Here is a 9,839-nt window from a genome sequence, read left to right as displayed (position 1 = left end):
AAGAAGTAATTGAGGCAACATGCAAGAACTAGATACGAAACTAACATGGATGAACTACTGGAATGACGTCAGGTTGGAAGATCACAGTGAAGATGAGACGAGGTTCTGTTATTTCCATCAACATTCGTGTGCCAACTTTCAGTCTGTAACACTTGGGAAAGTTTATCCAAGTTCGGCCATAAAAAAAGCAGCGATCATTTTGGTCCATGAACCCAACTCGGGACTTATATCCATGGCTTGTCTTCAATGTGACCATTAAACTGGTGTATTCAGTTATGGCAAGGCCAACCATCTTGAGTACATGTGTTCTGGCAGAGCAAGGAATGGACTGTAGGAAAAATAATATGAGAACACAATGTGTTCGCTATCCAAATCTAGAAACAATTTCCTCTTTCACGTCAGTGTTGACCATGGTACTAGTACCTTTTACCCAAATATAGCAGTCGGAATTTCCAAATTAGTAGACAGCATGTTCAAAAAACCCCAACCTCCCAGATAGAAAAGAGGATTCTAGGAACATAGAGTGCGTGTTTCAAAATCCTATGTTAGGATGAGAAAGAACAAGTGTGGCATCTCGCCGAGGGCGCAGAAACCTATAGGGTCCTCGCACTTTGGGCACTGCAAATGAAACACACTAGATTCGGTGGGAAGAAAATGCATCAACGGCGACGGCTGCCATCCTAGGATTTTCCGCGACCAAGGGACTAGATTTATCGGGGATGGATGAAGAATTTGTAATTGGTTCTCCATGAGAAAACCCTACGCAATTGCCGAGAGGGGGTTTTATCTGAACAAGCAGACAAGGGAGAAGGGGATTCAGGCCCAGTGAAATATTGCTCCTTCATCCATCCAGCTTTAGAGGTGGGTTTTTTTGTGATTTGATGGCTCATTGCACATTACTGCAGCGCTATGACTGGGGTGAGTCCATCGTGCAGTTGTGCACTCTAATTGGGTGCATGGCACGTGGACCCCGTTTCCAGATGCCCCACATATCAGCGAAAGGAAGTAGAAAGGCAGGAGTAACTAGTTACACATAATTATATTTTTGACAGAGAGATACTCCCTCTGTAAAGAAATATAAAAATCTTTTATATCAGAACTTTATACACAAGAAAAATCAAGGGGAATATATATAACATAATATGGGGGTTCAACTGAGAATATAATACTCAGATAGGCTCATGGTTCTGGACTTTGGGCCACAGGCCGGTGGGCCTGCATGTTTGGGGGGCCATGTGTTCTAACTCAGCACATTTCATATTGCGAGCGATCAGTACGGCGCTGGTTTTAGATGCTGTCGCAAGGCGAATACAGAAAATTAAATAAAGCATGACATCTGGTAGAATGAAATTAAACGATAGTTCCTAACCAGCAATCAGAGTTGCAATTCTTTCACGATATCCTACGTGATAAATAATACTGTCGTACTGCTTATACACATAGGACACTTGTTTCACCATGCCATATTATTACATCAAAAGCTCTCGGAGGATAGATCAGTTCAGCAGTTGCGTGCTACTACTAAAGAATTTCAAAGTTGATTTGGACCAGCTCTCCTTGCCCAGAAAGCTCGATTTTGACATCATCCCATACCGCAAGATTTGATAGAGTTCTGAACCTTGACCATCCTTTAGCATCAATCATCATGCGGCCATCCTTTGTACTTACGGTATATTGAGCAGGTTCATTCACACCAAGGCTGCGCATGGTAAGAGAAACTTGGCCACGGTCGCCCAGATTATTGAACGACTCCCTCATTGCTCTAGGAATTCTTTGTTTGCAAACAAGAAGACATACACAAACAGTTAGATTAACACAGTGAATCATGTGAAACAACATGGAAATAAAAAAGAACAAAGCACTTGGGCGGCCAATGCTTACCAAGAAGGTGGAGATGTCGGTTTTTGTAAGGACTTTGGTATATGCAGTGCAAACTGCAGCCTAATCTGTTGCCGGTGCAACTATTGGTTCCGTTGCCACTGCATGGGCCGGAGCAGATGCAAGTGCAACTTCAAGTGTTGGTGCAGGTGCCAGAGCTGTTGCTAGTGCCCGTGCCGATGCACTGGTAGTGCCGCTGCTGCTGCTGCCGGAGATGGTGCTCCTTGTGGAGCTGGTGCCGGTGTCGGAACAGGTGTCTGTGTCGGTGCCCGATCCTCAGGTAGATCAAGATGATCCATTGACGTGGTCGGTGCCCAGTCCTTTGGCGAATCAGACTGAGCTGCTGCCACTGCCAGTGCTAGAGTCAGTGCATTCTGGGAAAGTGCGGTGATCGATCCGATATTGAAGGTGGTACCGATGTGCAAGACAGCAGTGATCGTCTCTGGTCTGCTATGATTTCATACTTCAGCTTTCTAACTTCACTAGGCTCCGTGACCTTGATCCAGTCTTTTCCTTCAATTCTTTTAAACGCTAGAAGGACTAACTGTGGCGAGTTTGTTAAACCAGACTGCAGTTCATCATAGGGCTTCAGATTATACTCAGACAACAGACTGGTCCAATTGTGTCCAGTAATATAAGTGATGGATAGTGCCTACATTACTGACACGACATAAGAAGTGAAACCTGCAAAAATAACCATCATAGAGCAAACCAAATGGTTTATTTTGTAACGAAAGTGACACGACAAAACCTGCATCGTAAAATTGCAGCAAAAGTAAGAAAACATGAAAGTAAATTAATAAGATTTAGTTGATGTGACATGAGTGAATCCTTACCAGGAAATCACTATGTTCAAGTTCTAAATTGAAGGTTGATCGTCCAATTACGCGTGGCATGCAGGGCCCCCGTTTACTCCCACAAGCAGGACAATCCAAAGGTCATGACAAATCATATGGACCGAACATCCATGGGACTGGAAATCCTGGTGGGTGCGATAAACCCTGCAATGCATACATATATTGGAGTGTAACCATAATTGATAAACCGTCCTCACAAAAAAGATGATCTGGATACTTCAAAATATACAAACTGAGTTGAGTGGACAGACATTAACATAGACTGTTCTCTGGACTCACCACACAACAAAAGCGGCAGTACTATACAATACATGGTTCACACACACAAATCAAGTACTGAACAATAGTACTTACTAAAGACAAGCAATGTTGCACTAATTAAACTCTGCAGACTATTTCTTTACACCGACCTATGGGATGTACCCCACATAATTGACTAGGCCATGGACTTCGTGAGATATGTCTACCGGCACCATCGCCATATCGTCAACCTTGGAGAACCTAATAGAGTGGTACTTCCCCTCATAAACTTGACGACGAAGATAGTCCGCATTAGATTTTTCGGGAAGCTTTACAAGAACCACACCCTTCATAATCGAAGGCACATCTAGGAAATTATTGTGGTGAACTACACCCTCGAGAACACGCCTGACAACAATGCTACAGGAAAACACTAGTTCACGACACGTGGCGACAAGGACACAACAACTGGATAGTTTAGTAGTAGAACTCATCCTCAGGTCTTCAAGTTCACATGGCATGACTTTGAGAATTTCATCTCCACCGCGGACCTGGTTCTAATTCAAATAGAAACCAAATATTTTATTACTACCTCCGTTCAGAAATATAAGATGATTTTTGATATTTTACTCCATATAAGACTACATATACGCATAGAAATGAGGGAACAAAGACACTAGAACATGTCTTCAAAGGCATGAGAGCAGAGGGATTACTTGCAATATATATAACACAAGTTACTGAGGCTAATATACTCTGTTCAAAGGCATGAGAGCTAAAATGTTGCATTTCCCATAGCTAGCATTGTTGTTCATAAAAGTAATCTATAAGAAATCAGTGTTATGTGCAATAATCATATGTATGTCAACCTCTCACATGTTTTTGTAAAAAGAGCAATTTAGAACCGTCATTTGGCACACAAAAATCACATGCCAGATCACCCACAAAGTTGTACTACTAGTACTGCGTGTTAGATGAAAAAACACAATCAAGATCGCCAAAAAGATCGTCAAGAAGAGATATTACCTGGACTTGATTAATGAGTGATCCCAAAGAGGGGGGCTTGGATAGGGCGATGGCCTTGAGCATGTCTGCGGTAGTCTCGACGGGGTGCTTGCGCTTCTTCGTACCCTAAGCCTCGATGGTTTTGGCCAGAGACATAGACATCACTTTGGCCTGTGCTCCAGGGTCCATCAAGAAACTGTCAAATAGAAATAAAATAAAAGAAACCATAATCACAAACCCAAAAGATGGACAGAGAGGAGTTATAGGATCAGTCTCGGGGTTGCAAGACCGGGCCTTGGCCAGAATCAACACCATTGATGCGCGCACCTTTCCTTCTTTGGGTGAGAAGAACAATGGTAGAAGCTTGTTGGGGTTTTCTTGAAGAAATGAGGAACAAGATGAGGGAGAAGCGAGTAGGGGTTTTCTTCAAGAGAGGAAGTTGAGAGACAAGAGTGAAATGATGGCTGCTTCATCCGTCCAACTTACTGCTGTAAAGGTGGGGGTTTTGTGATTTGACGGCTCATTGGGCATTACTGTGGCGCTTCGACCGGGGTAGTCTATTGTGCATTTGTGCACTCTAGTACGGAGTAATTTAGTGCATGGAAAGTGGACCCCGATGTTGGCTGTCCCACACGTCGGCGAAAAGTGAGTAGCAAGGTTCCCGACGACCGTCGAGGAGGATCTGCATGGTAGAGCGTGTCCACTACTTCTGAAGAAAAAATTTACAGCAAGTGTTTCCACTCTTACGACGGAGGAGTGCGAAACATGGCAGCCACATGAACTTACGCAGTACTCCTACTACTAGGCATGTGCAGTGGTTCATATGCCAATACTATATAATCTTGTTGCTAGTGTAGTAAGATATGACGATAACAAATGATGTTGTGCGCATGTCAACTATATGAACAGTAATGTAACATACCCCTTTTTTGACTGTCTGGTCGAGAATGAACAGTGAGATCAATGTTAACAGAACTAGGTGTCAGGGAAAATATACAGGGGTACCTATTTTCCCCTGACTCATGTGCAGACGAACCAAGATCAGAACAAGGTGAACAAGAGACCAAGAGATTCAAAGCATCAACAAGCAGAGGGGAAGGATCCAAGGCCAAGTCAGAGGAGCCAGATACTATCAAGAGAGAAGCCTCCCTTGCCGAGAACACGAGGTCGGAAAGGGGCGAGGCCACCCCTAGAAGGAGATGACCAAGGCATCCTGACAAGGTCTGCCGGGACTCGCGGAGACCAGATTACCTCACCAACTACCCCACCTCGACCCACGCCATCGATCAGTGCGGTGTCAAGCCGTGGAGTGATTAAGTGGCACCCATTCGCCACATGGAGGCCACTTCCTACCAAGGAAACCCACAAAGGACACATGTCCAGTGATGTGTCAAGAGAGCAGGCGTGGAGCTGGCAAGATAGCCCGGCAAGCTTTGCTGGGCAACCAACGACGTGACATGAAGCGGCGCATTAAATGCGCATTGTTAGCCTGCAGAGTTAGGTATGATATCACTATTCGCTATCATATCAGTGTCTAATGACTCAAATGCCACTTTGGTGACCCCTTAAACCTATAAAAGGAGGCCCATGGCAACCGTAGAGGGGGTTCGCGAGGTTGGAAAGTTAGACCACCCGCACCCCCATACGCGCGTAGTCGCTGTCGTCCCTTGGCAACCCCTGCCGGGCAAGTGTACTACACACCACCACCACTTTCCCACCATCAATCCACCAAAGCAGGAGTAGGGTTTTACGCCTCACGGTGAGCCTGAACCTGAGTAAAAATGCATGTGTGATCTCTGTTGCGCTGCCCCATGTTGGTCCGATCTTTGTGCAACGCGACTCCCCCTGCCGAACCAGCAAGGGGCCGTCCTGGTCCCATAGGTGGCCATGGTTTCCCGCGACATCTTTGGCACGCCAGGTAGGGGGATCGCTTGCGCGAACCTAAAGACGTAAGCAGCGCATCATCTTCATCACCATCTGTATCCTCGGCGACGCCATCGAGCATGGCGCTTGCGAAGACATAGAAGCGGAGCGGGGCTATTCTCGCACCACATTGTTGGTCTCCACGCCTCACAGTAGTCGCGACTACGGCGATGATCCCCACTAGAGGCAGGAGACCCGTCCCGGCGGCCCGCATGGTGCATCCACCATTCGGGCCTTGCTCGGAGAGAGGACAGAAAACCTGCGGACGTGAGCTTCCTCCTCCCCGTGTCATACCTTCATCAGCAGTCAAATTGCTTTATCCCCGGCGATGTTGGTGTCGACGACTACCACTCGATGCTCGGTCCAGAATTCACCCTACCTAGGGTAATCCGGAGCAAAACGCTGGTATAAGTCCGTCGGTTGACACATGGCAAATGTATTTCCGAAAGGTTGCCTGCATCGACACGACCCGTGCGCTGGCGGCCACTGAATAGCTAGAAATGAGAAGATAAAGAGGGAGGGAGACCAGAGAAGCTCGGCACTATGCCCCAGTGTCCACCAGCCACGCAAAATGTATACCGGCCCCTGCCAAGGACGAAGAAACCACCTGATTGGCTCATGCTCTGCCAGGTGCCGCGAGCGCAGCTAGCATGCATGGCTGGGCAGAGGAGAAGGAAGCTCGGAACAAAAGCTAAGTTCATGTTATCATTTTCTTGATTGATGCTTTAGGATTCTTTGTAGTCGTTTATCCCTTGACCCTAGCGAGCGTTCGTATTGTGAAAATCCTCATGTGATGGAACCTCGGCTAGCTTCTTTGGTTGCTCCATCGTCCTGCCTAGAGCCATGCTCGCGGGACGAGAAGCTGCATCGAGAACTACCAGGGAAAAACCTGCCGGGACGCATCCACGCCAAGATAACTGTCAAGGGCCGGACCCTTGCGACAATCGTGGCAATATGATACCGACATGCATCCAAAACTTACATGGAAACAGATCATAGAATGCAAGCATACAGGGCTCAAAGGGATAAACGTGCAACTAAGATTCAACCCAAAATATCAGTTTTACACGAACATTAGAGATAGGGGGACTAAACACAAAATATGTGACATGTTTCATTACAGGGTAGCGGCGGCCCAATACTTGGCTTGACGACCAGGCGGAGCGATTCAGACCTGCAGGACCCTGTCGGCCCATGATGCAGCTTTCTCCTTGGCAGCTGCGATGTCGGCGCCTGCTAGGGGCTTCCTGAATCCATCTCGAGGTCAAGATCTGGGTGGCGTCAGACGATGTTTCTCAGGACCATGAAGAAGGCATTGCAAGCCAGCTTCCGGGACTCAGTTGCGACAGACTGGCCCCTCCCTGCTTTGTGCGCCCCCAGCTTCTCAATCAGCTCACTGAAGAAGGCTCCCAATTTGGTGCTCGGAACCTCGTGCTAGTTGAGCAACAAAACTGGGTTGTCCATGCCCATTTCCATAGCTTAAGCACCAAGGCATTTGAGGGAGTCTTGGATTAAGGGGTCTTCGGGCAGCCGGACTATATACTTTGGCCGGACTGTTGGACTATGAAGATACAAGATTGAAGACTTCGTCCCGTGTCCGGATGGGACTCTCCTTTTGTCACATCCCTAGCTGCTGGTAGTGCTCTAGGCTAGCTCATGTGTGCATCATGTTTAAATTCTGAAAATTTGAACTGAGGGAATATTGGAAGCCTCAAAACCCTAAATAAAAGAGGGGCAAGAAACCCTAAAATTGCAATCAGTAAATCCAAAATGCCCTAGAAATAGCTCTGACAATTTTGGCAAGAGTTATAAATCAAACCAAAATTTTGGGACATTTCTAAGGAATTATTGGGCTCTGATTTTAAATCAATATTTTATTTGAATTTGGAGTTATATTCAAAATATATAATGAATATATCTTCAAATGACCTGAGATATTTTTGTTATATGTGGAGAAGTCCATTAAGTGACTTAAAAATATCCAGGGGAGTTTTGGCACTGTTTTCAAATTCTATTTGAATTAAAATTCAGTGCCAATTAAATAAAACAGAACAAAAATAGAAAACAGTAAAAAAAGAACAGAAGCCTACCTGGGCCACTTACCTGTAGCCGGCCCAGCTGGCCAGCTCCTCCCGCTGGCCCAGCCCACCGCCGCCTCCTCCCCCTTGTCCTCTTCCTCCTCTGCCAGGAGGACGAACAGAGGCGAGGCGTGGCGCGCGCCCGAGAGGCCTCGGCCACCTCCTGCTTCCCCCCTGGCCACCTCCTGCCTGGTTGCCTCCCTCCTCGACGCCCGGAGACGCCACGCACTCCCCCTCGCCCCCTGCACCTCTCCTCTCTCCCCTGGACCCCATTCCCTCCTCTGCTTCCCTCTCGCGCACACCACCGAGCGGAGCTCGCCGTCATCGTCGCCGTACCCATGGCCACCACCACCCCCTCTCCTCCCCGACGTGCTCCTGAGCTCCGCAGTGCCTCCCTCGACCTCCCCGTCGGCTCACGCGACCGGAGAAGCCCCGAAGCGCCGCCCCGACGCTTTTCCCCTCCTCGGCCACCGAGGACCGCCGCTGTCGATTCGCCGCCTCTGACGCCTCCCCGAGCTCCCCGAGACCGCCGACGAACTCCCCGTGAGCTCCTCTTCTCTTCCCCTCACTCCCCGCACCTGATTTCGTTCCCTAGCTCCTTCTTCCACCACGGCCGAAGCTCTTCGCCGCCGGCCATGTCGCCGCCGTAGCCACGGTTGCCTAGAGCTGCAACCGAGCACGCAGCCGTGCTCAGTGCACCCCCAGGAGGCCATAGCGCCCATCCGCACCCTCTGCTGTGCTTCCTAACGCCGACTCCGAGCTCACCCGAACTCCGGCCGCCGCCACAACCTCGCCTCCGGCAAACTCCGTCCACCCCCGCACCTCCCGTTGGTTCCCCTAGATGCGCGCGGGCACGGGCTATCCTCTGGTGCCCCTGGCGCGTCGATCCGTCGTCTCTGGCGCAACTCCGGCGAGCCACCGCCGCTCTGATCGTCGCCGTCGTCCAACCGCCGGCGCCTCTGACGTGAACCATCATTAGCGGCTAATCCCCCCCCCATTAACACGCTAACAGACACTGACAGCGGGCCCCGTAGCGGGTCAAAGCCCGAGTCAACGCGGGATTAGCCCCTGTGTCGCTGACGTGTGGGCCCCGCATGTCAGATTTGACCTGGACCTGGTCGTTGACTCGCTGACGTCATGCTGGCGTCAGGCTGACGCAATTAAATCATTTCTGGATTTAATTTAATTCAGAAAATTCCAGAAAATAGCTAAAACTTCTAAAATTCATAGAAATTCAACCGTAACTCCAAATTAAATAAGTTATATATGAAAAATTATCAGAAAAATTCAAGGAATCCATCTGTACCATTTCCATGCATGTTAGAACAACTTATAGCTGCTGTTTAGCACAAATCATATAAAGGGCATTTAAATAATCACATATGTAGTTTGAATTTGAATATTATATTCAAACCAACTTCATTTAATCTGTTGCTAGTTGCATTAGCCCAAAACACATTCATTTTGCCATGTCATGATCATGCATCATATTGTGCATTGCATTGATTGTGTTCCCTTCTGTGTTGCCGGTATTTGTCCCCTCTCGATAGACGTGATACCGATGATGTGATCGTTGACACTGATGAAGACTCAATGTTATCTTCAGAAGTGCCAGGCAAGCAAAACCCCCTTGTTCATTCCGATAAAATCCCACTCTCTCGCTCCTGCTCTCTTTTACTGCATTAGGACAACATCGATTCATCTGTTACTTGCTGCGGTAGCTGAACCCCTTTATCCTCTGCATGACCTGTCATTCCACAGTAAATAGATGAAACCCACTAGCATGAGTAGGAGTTGTTTGAGCCCTGTTGTGCCTACTCATTCATGCTTGTTTGTCATGCCTGCTACTGCTTAGAGT

Source organism: Triticum dicoccoides, chromosome 5B (genome assembly GCF_002162155.2).
Source record: "Triticum dicoccoides isolate Atlit2015 ecotype Zavitan chromosome 5B, WEW_v2.0, whole genome shotgun sequence".
NCBI lineage: Eukaryota > Viridiplantae > Streptophyta > Magnoliopsida > Poales > Poaceae > Triticum > Triticum dicoccoides.
The sequence above is the reverse complement of the archived record's forward strand: the minus strand, read 5'-3'. Positions refer to the sequence as shown.